The sequence below is a fragment of the Enhydra lutris genome, unplaced genomic scaffold, assembly GCF_002288905.1.
Source record: "Enhydra lutris kenyoni isolate GAN:26980312 unplaced genomic scaffold, ASM228890v2 scaffoldscaffold37, whole genome shotgun sequence".
Classification (NCBI taxonomy): domain Eukaryota; kingdom Metazoa; phylum Chordata; class Mammalia; order Carnivora; family Mustelidae; genus Enhydra; species Enhydra lutris.
This window is the reverse complement of record NW_019154121.1, coordinates 9,727,205-9,735,868: the sequence shown is the minus strand read 5'-3', so window position 1 is coordinate 9,735,868 and position 8,664 is coordinate 9,727,205. Positions and strand designations below refer to the sequence as shown.

General features: G+C 37.8%; 1 pseudogene; it reads right to left on the bottom strand.

The window, feature by feature from the left end:
* Positions 1–2,719: 2,719 nt before the first annotated feature.
* On the bottom strand, positions 2,720–3,432 carry LOC111154374 (annotated as a pseudogene).
* Positions 3,433–8,664: the final 5,232 nt, after the last annotated feature.

Below are 8,664 nucleotides of genomic sequence, written 5' to 3'. Positions count from 1 at the left end.
TTTCTCAACAAACATGATTGAATATGTATATGTGTGAGGTGGATGGTGGTAGGAGGAAATTACAGTATATGTATTTTAAATGTTTCATAATCCCCTCTAGTGAGCCCTCCAACAACCTCTACCAGAAAATAAACAGCAGAGGCAAGTATTTGCCCACAAATGCCGACCTCTGACCAGAAACATTTTGCAGGGGTACAAATAAAATTGTATTCGTCAATGCTCATTACCTTGAGCAGGATTGTGTGTGTGTGTGTGTGTGTGACAGATTTCTATTGATCCTTCCAGGCTATAAACAGTCAGAGAACCCATCTGTTAAGAGCTTTCTAAAAGCCTGCTCTATTTCATCTCACCTAGCTTCTCACCCTAGGAAATGTAAACTTGACAGGAAGAAAACAAGCAGCCGTTAGCAGCAGAGCCTGTCCTGTTAATGATGTTGGCTCTGTTGCATTCTGGAATGGTCAGAGCCACGCTGCAGTTTCAACTGACTTTGTAGAATGTACTCTTGGTGAGTTAAGCAATGTCATCTCAGTGATAAGGTGGGGAGAAGGTGACCATCTAAGCAGAAGATATGGGATCTGTGATGGGATGGATGTTTACTAAGCACGGTATTTGTCCCTTTAGAATAGTCTAATTTACATATTTTTAAAAGATTTTATTTATTCATTTGAGACAGAGAGATACAGGGAATGAGAGAGAGACCATGAGCAGGGGGAGAGTAAGAGGCAGAAGCAGCCTCCCCGCTGAACAGGGATCCCAACGTGGGGCTTCATCCCAGGACCCAGAGACCATGACCTGAGCTGAAGGCAGATGCTTAACCATCTGAGCCACCCAGGCGCCCCTAGTCTAATTTATATTTTATAATCAGAAGAGCATGAAACTATTCATAATCAAGGAGGATAATCCAAATTCAGCCAAAAGCACAGAGAGGAAATTGTCAAACTGACGTGTTAACTGTCTATGATATTTTCCTCAGTAGGAGAACTGAGTTTTAGGATTCTTTTTTATATAGAAGCTCCACTAGTACACAGTTTCACTTAATAGCAACAACTGCAACAATAATAAATACGATTTTTAAAATTTATTAGTATTAGTTACAAATTATCCATTACAAACTTCACAATGTGTGGTTTTCCTTAATCCCATTTCATAGGATGAAAAGGGCACCAAAAAACTTGAATTATTTGCTCAGTGACTCAGAGCTAATTAGTGACAGACTGCTGGAATCCACCTCAGGTCAATCTGACTCCAAAGCCATGTTTTTCTATGATGCATTAACTTCCCAAGTTTTCCACAACAAAGTATCACAAATTGGGTGGCTTAAAATAACATGAATATATTCTCTCACAATTAAAGAGGCTAAAAGTCAAGAAGTTGGCAAGGTCATGCTCACTCTGAAGACTATAGGGGAGGATCCTTTGCCGCTTTATCACTTCTGGTAGTTGCCAGCAATCTTTATCATCCTTGTCTTACAGCCGCTTCACTCCAATTTCTTCCTCCATCTTCTCCTGGTTATTTCCCCTGTCTCTGTGTTTGTGTCTCTTCACATAGCTTTTTTGCAAGAACACCAACTCTTGGCTTTAGAATCTTTTCTAAGGCAGAATGTCTTTATCTTATTCAACCAGTTATACTTGCGAAGGTCTTATTTCCAAACATGATCACATTCGGAGGTGCTGGTGGACATGAATTTTGAAGAAGAACGTATTCGACCCAGTACACAGGACAATTAGGCAAAATAAATAAAAGGTTAACTAAAACATATCCACATTTAAAAGGAAAAAACCATATTTGCAAATGACATGATTACATGTTTAGAAACTCCTAAGAAACTCACAGACTCTTTGAAGTAATTTTTAAAAATTCAGAAATGCTGCAGAATACAAGTTCAATATACAAATATCAATTATCTGTCTTAACATAGAATAGAAAAAGCTTCCTTTTTAAAAGCATCCCCAAAATAGCATATTTAAGAATGTATTTAACAAAAGTACAAAGTTGTATACTGAAACTTTGAAACATTATTGAAAGTAATTTAAAAAGATATATATATATAGGGACGCCTGGGTGGCTCAGTGGGTTAAAGCCTCTGCTTATGGCTCGGGTCATGATCTCGAGGTCCTGGGATCGAGCCCCACATCAAGCCCCACATCGGGCTCTCTGCTCAGCAGGGAGCCTGCTTCCCCCTCTCTCTCTGCCTGCTTCTCTGCCTACTTATGATCTCTGTCTGTCAAACAAATAAACAAAATCTTTAATATATACAAATGAAAAACATGTATTTTGATTAGTTGGAGGACTTAATATTGTTAAAATGGCAATAATCCCCATATTTATCTAAAGATTTAAGAGAATCCCTATCAAAATCCCAGCTGGCTTTATTTATTTATTATTATTGTTTGCAAAAATTAGCAAGCTGAATCTTCTTCTTTTTTTTGGGCGGGGAGGGGGGTCCTGCACCAACTGAAGCAAAGTCAGAAGTCAGAAGTGGGAACAGATGACTTTGATGAACATGATTGCAGACACTTAAGGCTGAGTCAGCTGTATTCAGGCCAGAAGAGTCTCAAAAATAAGGCAATCATGACTTCTGTGTTTGAGACTGCTCCCAGAGAGGGCTACAGAAGCAAGGAAAGAAGCTGGCCAATGTTAGATTACCAGACAGGGCAATGGTCACTGTTAGATGGGGTGACTTGGGGTCACGGGAGGCAGGAAACCCTTGAGCCAGCACTCAAGGTGAATGTCTTTGCATGGCCTGTGCACCACTCCAAGCAAGCAATCTCAGGGGTTCTGGAAGTGTGTTACCTTTGCAATATGTTTTCCTCAAGATAAGACACAAAGTTGAAGCCCCTGGAGAGATGAGATCACCAAGGTGGAACTCCCACCAGGGGCAGCAGGGGGTGAGAGCCAGAGAGCACTTTCTGCAGATGCTGCTCCTTCCAGGTCCAGCTGAGTCCTGCAAACACTTGTAGGTGCCTAGGAGAGTTTTGCAGTTGGGACAGCAGAGGCCCACATACTGCAGGGTGTCTACACAGAAAGGGATGAAGCAGCTGCCCGCTAATGTACCCCAGCAGACACAGGTTCCCACAGGAGAGCCAGCTGAGGGCGCTGGCATGACAGGAAAGCTGTGTCACAAGCGCCTTGTTGCAGGAAGGACAACACCTCTGGACTGGGCGTGGAGCTGAAGAAGGATACTGGTTGCTGCATGCAGACCATCTGCCCAGCAGTTGTACTGGCACTAGGGATGGGCACTGGCTGGGTGCAGTACCAGGAGGATTTGGGCCCTTCCCACCTCTACCGGTCACCAACCCCTGATCGGCCATGGTAGGAGTGCAGGAGGCACGGGGAAGGAACTGTTGAGCACCACCATCTCTTCATGGAATGGGGCATGGCTGGCACCAAGGAAGGCCTAGCAGCCTCCTGGTAAGATCTTGGAGCTGACATTCTACTGCCTTTGCCACCAATCAAGCCAATAAGCTGATTCTTAAATTTATATCAAAATGCAAGGGACTTGAGGGTATCATGCAAAGTGAAATATGTTACTGAGGTGTAGAAAGACAAATACCACATGAATTCACTCATAAGTGGAATCTAAAAACAATAATAACAACAACAGATGAATAAACAAACAAAAAGCAGAATCAGACATAAGTATAGAGGCCAACTGCTGGTTGGCAGAGGGGTTGGGGTGGGGGGGGTAGGGGGATCGGACAGAATGGGTGAAGAGAAGAGGGAGATACAGGTTTCCACTTATGGAATGAATGAGTCAGGGAATAAAGGACACAGCATAAGGAATACAGTCAATGATACTATAATACGCATTGTTACTACAATGTATATTATAATATGGACAGATGGTAGTTACACTTGTGTTTAACATAGAACAGTGTATAAACATGTTAAATCACTATGTTGGACACCTGAAACTAATGTAACATTGCATGTCAACTATACCTAAATTAAAAAAAAAAAAAAAGAAATTCAAAGGACCCAGATAGTCAAAGAAATCTTGAAAAAAAAAAAAAAAAGGAAATTGGAGTTTTTAATTGACTGATTTCCAAACATGCTAACAATCTACAGCAATCAATTCAGTGTGGTACTGGTATAAGGATAGACATAAGTGTCTTCTATCCTATTATTATCCATTATCCCTGTTACCACTGTTATCTCAGTGATATGTTCTATCTCACTGATATATCAAGATAGAAATATCATGGGATTACAAATGCAAGTCCAGAAATAACCCTTTACATTTATGGTCAATTGATTTTTGACAAAAGTACCAAGACAATTCAATGAGGAGAGAGTGGTCTTTTTAACAAATGGCCCTGGAACGATGGGATACCCATATGGAAAAAAATAATAATTGGACTCCCACCTACACCATAGACAAAATTTAACTTGAAATGGATCCAACATGACAAATGTATGAGCTAAAATTATAAAATTCTATGAAAATAATGTAGGTATAAATCTTTGTGATCTTGTGTTAGACAAAGTTTTCTTACAGGTGATACCAAAAGGGCAAGTAATAAAAGAAAAAGGGGCCTCTGAGTGGCTCAGTCAGTTAAGCATCCGACTCTTGACTTTGGCTCAGGTCATGATCTCAGGGTGTGAGATCAAGTGCCATGTTGGGCTCCACACTCAGTGTGGAGTCTGCTTGTCTCTCTCCTTCTGCTCCTCCCCCTACTCACACACTCTCTCTCAAATAAAAAATAAATAAAATCTACGAAGAAAAAATAAATTGGGCTCCAAAATGTACAACTTTTAAGTTGAAACAATGTCTTCAAGAAAGTAAATATACAACCACAAAATGGGAGAAAATATTTTTAAATTGCATATCTGATGAGGAATTTAGTAAAAAAAAAATGTAAAGAACATTTACAACACAATAATATGCACACAAATTACCCTCTTTTAAAAATGAGCAAAGAGTATGAATACAAAGTTCATTAGACATATGTACAAACAGCAAACTCATGAAAACACCTCCGACATTATTAATCAGGAAAAAGTAAATCAAACACACAATGATATAGTGCTTCATAACCACTAGGATGATTATAATAAAAAGCGACAACAGAAAGTATTGGTGAGGATGTGGAGACAATGGAACCCTCTCATACATTGGTGTTGGGAATATAATATTGTGCAACTACTTTGGAAACCAATTTGGCAGTTCTGCAAAATGTTGAACCAGCCATATGAACCAGCAAATCCAGTTCTAAGTATATACCCAAGAGAAGGCAAAGCATGTGTCCACATAAAAATGTGTACATGAATATTTATGGCAGTATGTTTAAAATAGCAAAAATCATGGAAACGGCCCAATTGTTCATCAGCTGATAAATGGATACAGAATATGTGGTGTATTCACTTACACAAAGCCATACTATTCTGCAACAAACTGGAATGAAAGTACTGATAACATAACATGATGAGCCACGAAAACATTATGCTAAGTGAAAGAAACTAGCCAGAGAATGCCATTTATTACATGATTTCATTTAAGTGTAATGTCCAGAATAAGCAAATTCATAGAAACAGAAAGCAGAGTAATGGTTTTCAGGGGATGGGTACAGAGTTTATTCTAGGTGTGATGAAAATTAGGCAAAACTACATTGTGGTAATGGTCTCATTATTTTGTGAATGTTCTAAAAATCACTATGTACACTTTAAATGGGTGAATATTGTGGAATATGAATTATATCTCAATTAAGCTGTTTTTAAAAACAAAACAAGAAAGCTTTAATTAGACAGAATTTTGTAAAAAGTTCACAAATTAAAGGCCATGTTTGCCATCTAGAGAGATTCTGACAGTTTTCCTTTATAGAGTCTCTCTCAATCTGTTAAAATAATTAGTCTTATACTCTGTGCAGTCTGATGAATATTTCCATTTAATTTCTTTGTTCTGAAGTCATTTTCCTACTTCTTCTTCTGATCAATTTATTTATTTTTCTTAGTATGTATCTCTCAAATTGGCCTAATTTGCAAATTTCCCATACTATTTACACCATTCTGAGAGAGAGTCAAACTGCTAATTAAATTGGATCTAATACAAGTCTCATGACACCCACCCAGAGAGCCCAACAAGGTGCATTTATATTTATCAATTCTTTTTGTTGTTAGTCTTTGATCAATTTGCTCTCTGGAATCTCTCTATGAACATGACTTTATTTTTAGAGAATAGGAGGACATAAAATGTCTCTATTGATTAGTACATAAAAGAAGATAAATAGGCATCTTTTGAACATTTTAAAATTAATTCCTGCACTGTCTCCAGTCCATTTAAATTACATTAGTTTATTGCACTTAGTGGATAACTTGTATTTTAATATCAATATTTTAGAACTATAGGGTTAGATAAGGTACTTAAAGTTACATCTATAGGTGACATCCAGGCACCATAATTTCAAATTGGTTCTTGTTAAGGAATGACACTTATCCTAATTCTTCATTCCCATCCTCCGCTTTTTTTTTTTTTTTTCTTCTCAAAGGGAAATAACTTGTTCATGCCTAGAAGAGAAGAGCATCAGGAAGAATTCCAGTCCCACTCTCCACCCCCATCTCTGACTCATCTCAAACTGATTAAATCAGTAGGTGGTGATAGTAGTGGAAGGGTTTGATTAATTAACACTGTACACCCCAACATATGGTGCCACGAGATAGGAAATTTGGATAAAGAGAAACCAAAACTAAATAGGAGTTGCAATGAAATGTCAGTCTTATAACCTGAAGTGCAGGTTTCCTAATAAAGCGCCATTGGAGGACACTGTAATTCTTTCCTCACTGACTAAATCCAAGGCAATGCAACTGTGAAAGTGTGGCTTCCTCACTAATGTCTGTGTCTGGTGCAAGGTACATGGGGGCATGGATGGCCAACTATGATAAGCAGGAATAGTGAGGATGAACTTAATCCACCTGAATGTAAATAGGTCCCAGACAGAAGGAGCAAGACCCAAAAGTTCAGGATATAGTTTACCTCTGCTCTAATTTCATCAATCAGAAATACCATTCCTCCTTGGTAGAAAGGTGGAAATCAACAAAGGGAGAGAGAGCAGAAGTGTCTTCCAACACAATTTCCTTCTCAGGAGGGACAGGAGCTCCGTACCTCTATCTGATTCTTTGGGAAAAAGGCTTAATTCAAAAGCCCTTTTCCCTTCCCAGCAGCTGAACAGGCTATTGGACATGCACTAACCAACTTTTTGGTCAATGGTACTCCTTCATGTGAGTGTCTTAAAAGTCTAAGCAGTTATAAGCCAGTAAACTAAAGAATTTCTCTTCTCTCTCTCTGTCTCTCTCTTCATCTCTGTCTCAATCTCTCTTATCCTTCAAAACATTTTTGTGGTCCAGTAATTTTGAAGCCTATGCCTTTCTCTGAAATCAAGATCCTATCTCTCTGGTCATTCTGTACTATTTGCCTCACTTTATTTTTAGTTTCTCTCTTTGTTACTGTCTCAGCTTCACAACTTTTATCCAGACCATACACCCAGTTGATTCTTACCTTGACCTCTGGGACCTCTTTAGACTAAATCTATGTCCTAAGTTCCTGCTTATCCAGGGAGAAAAATAAGAAAATGTGTTTCATCCAGATCAAACTCAAATTGATCTAATGTTTATTTGGCACCTACTGTATCATAGATACCACATTATGCCTATCCTACTCTGTTCAACAAGCCTGTGAAAGGAGACTTTCATCTCAACAGCACAGATTATAATAAGTGATGTTGATTGTTTCTCATGTTTCTCAGTCATATTATAATTGTTTTACATGTTTGCATGTCTAATCTGTACAGTAAATCTATGAGGTATGTGCTATTTCAATGACTATTTTAGTGATGTAGAAACTGAGGCACCAAAAAAAGGGTTAAGAAATATTTCAGTATTATATCTAGTAAGTGACAGAACTGAGATTTTAATACAGGAAAGGTTATCCAGAGAAAAAATTATGGTAATAAAAATAGAATAACTTGGCCAACTTCATAGCTAACAAAAGCTGATGTGAGAATTCAAACCCAAGATTTTCACCATGATCTCTTTTTTATTATACTACATTTCTTAATTAAATTTTCTCAGTGTATTGATGCCAATGCCATGTAGGAAATATATAAAAGTCTTGCTGAGATCAAGATGTAAAGTAAAATCTCACCTATAGTCTCTGAGCTGTTTATCACTGTTTTCCTCAGTATTTCACTCACATAATCATACCTTTCATCTTAAAACTATTAGATAATTATCAATTATTTTGAGCTCATCCTGTGTACCGTTCTGATCATAGTACCCCACTGTTCAAAATGCACTTGTGGTTCCAAGTGTTTAGAGAAGAAAGTCCCAGATCTTTTACATTGCATTCAAGGACTTCCATAAATTAGTGCCTGGATATCTTACTGATAAGAGCTTTGCTCAACCACCTTATCTCATTTTAAAACACTCCTCTTCCCTAATCAACACATGCAATGCCAGATTTAAGACTTTCCCTGTTCACCATGATTTCTAATAAGTAGTTATTTTTCATCTTAAGTTACATGAAAACCTCTATTATATGAAAGGATTTGGAGGGTGATATATATATATATATATATATATATATATATTCCACAATGGAATAGATGAAAATGAAGAAGATAAAATACATATATATATATATATCTAGATATATCTATAGATCTATCTATA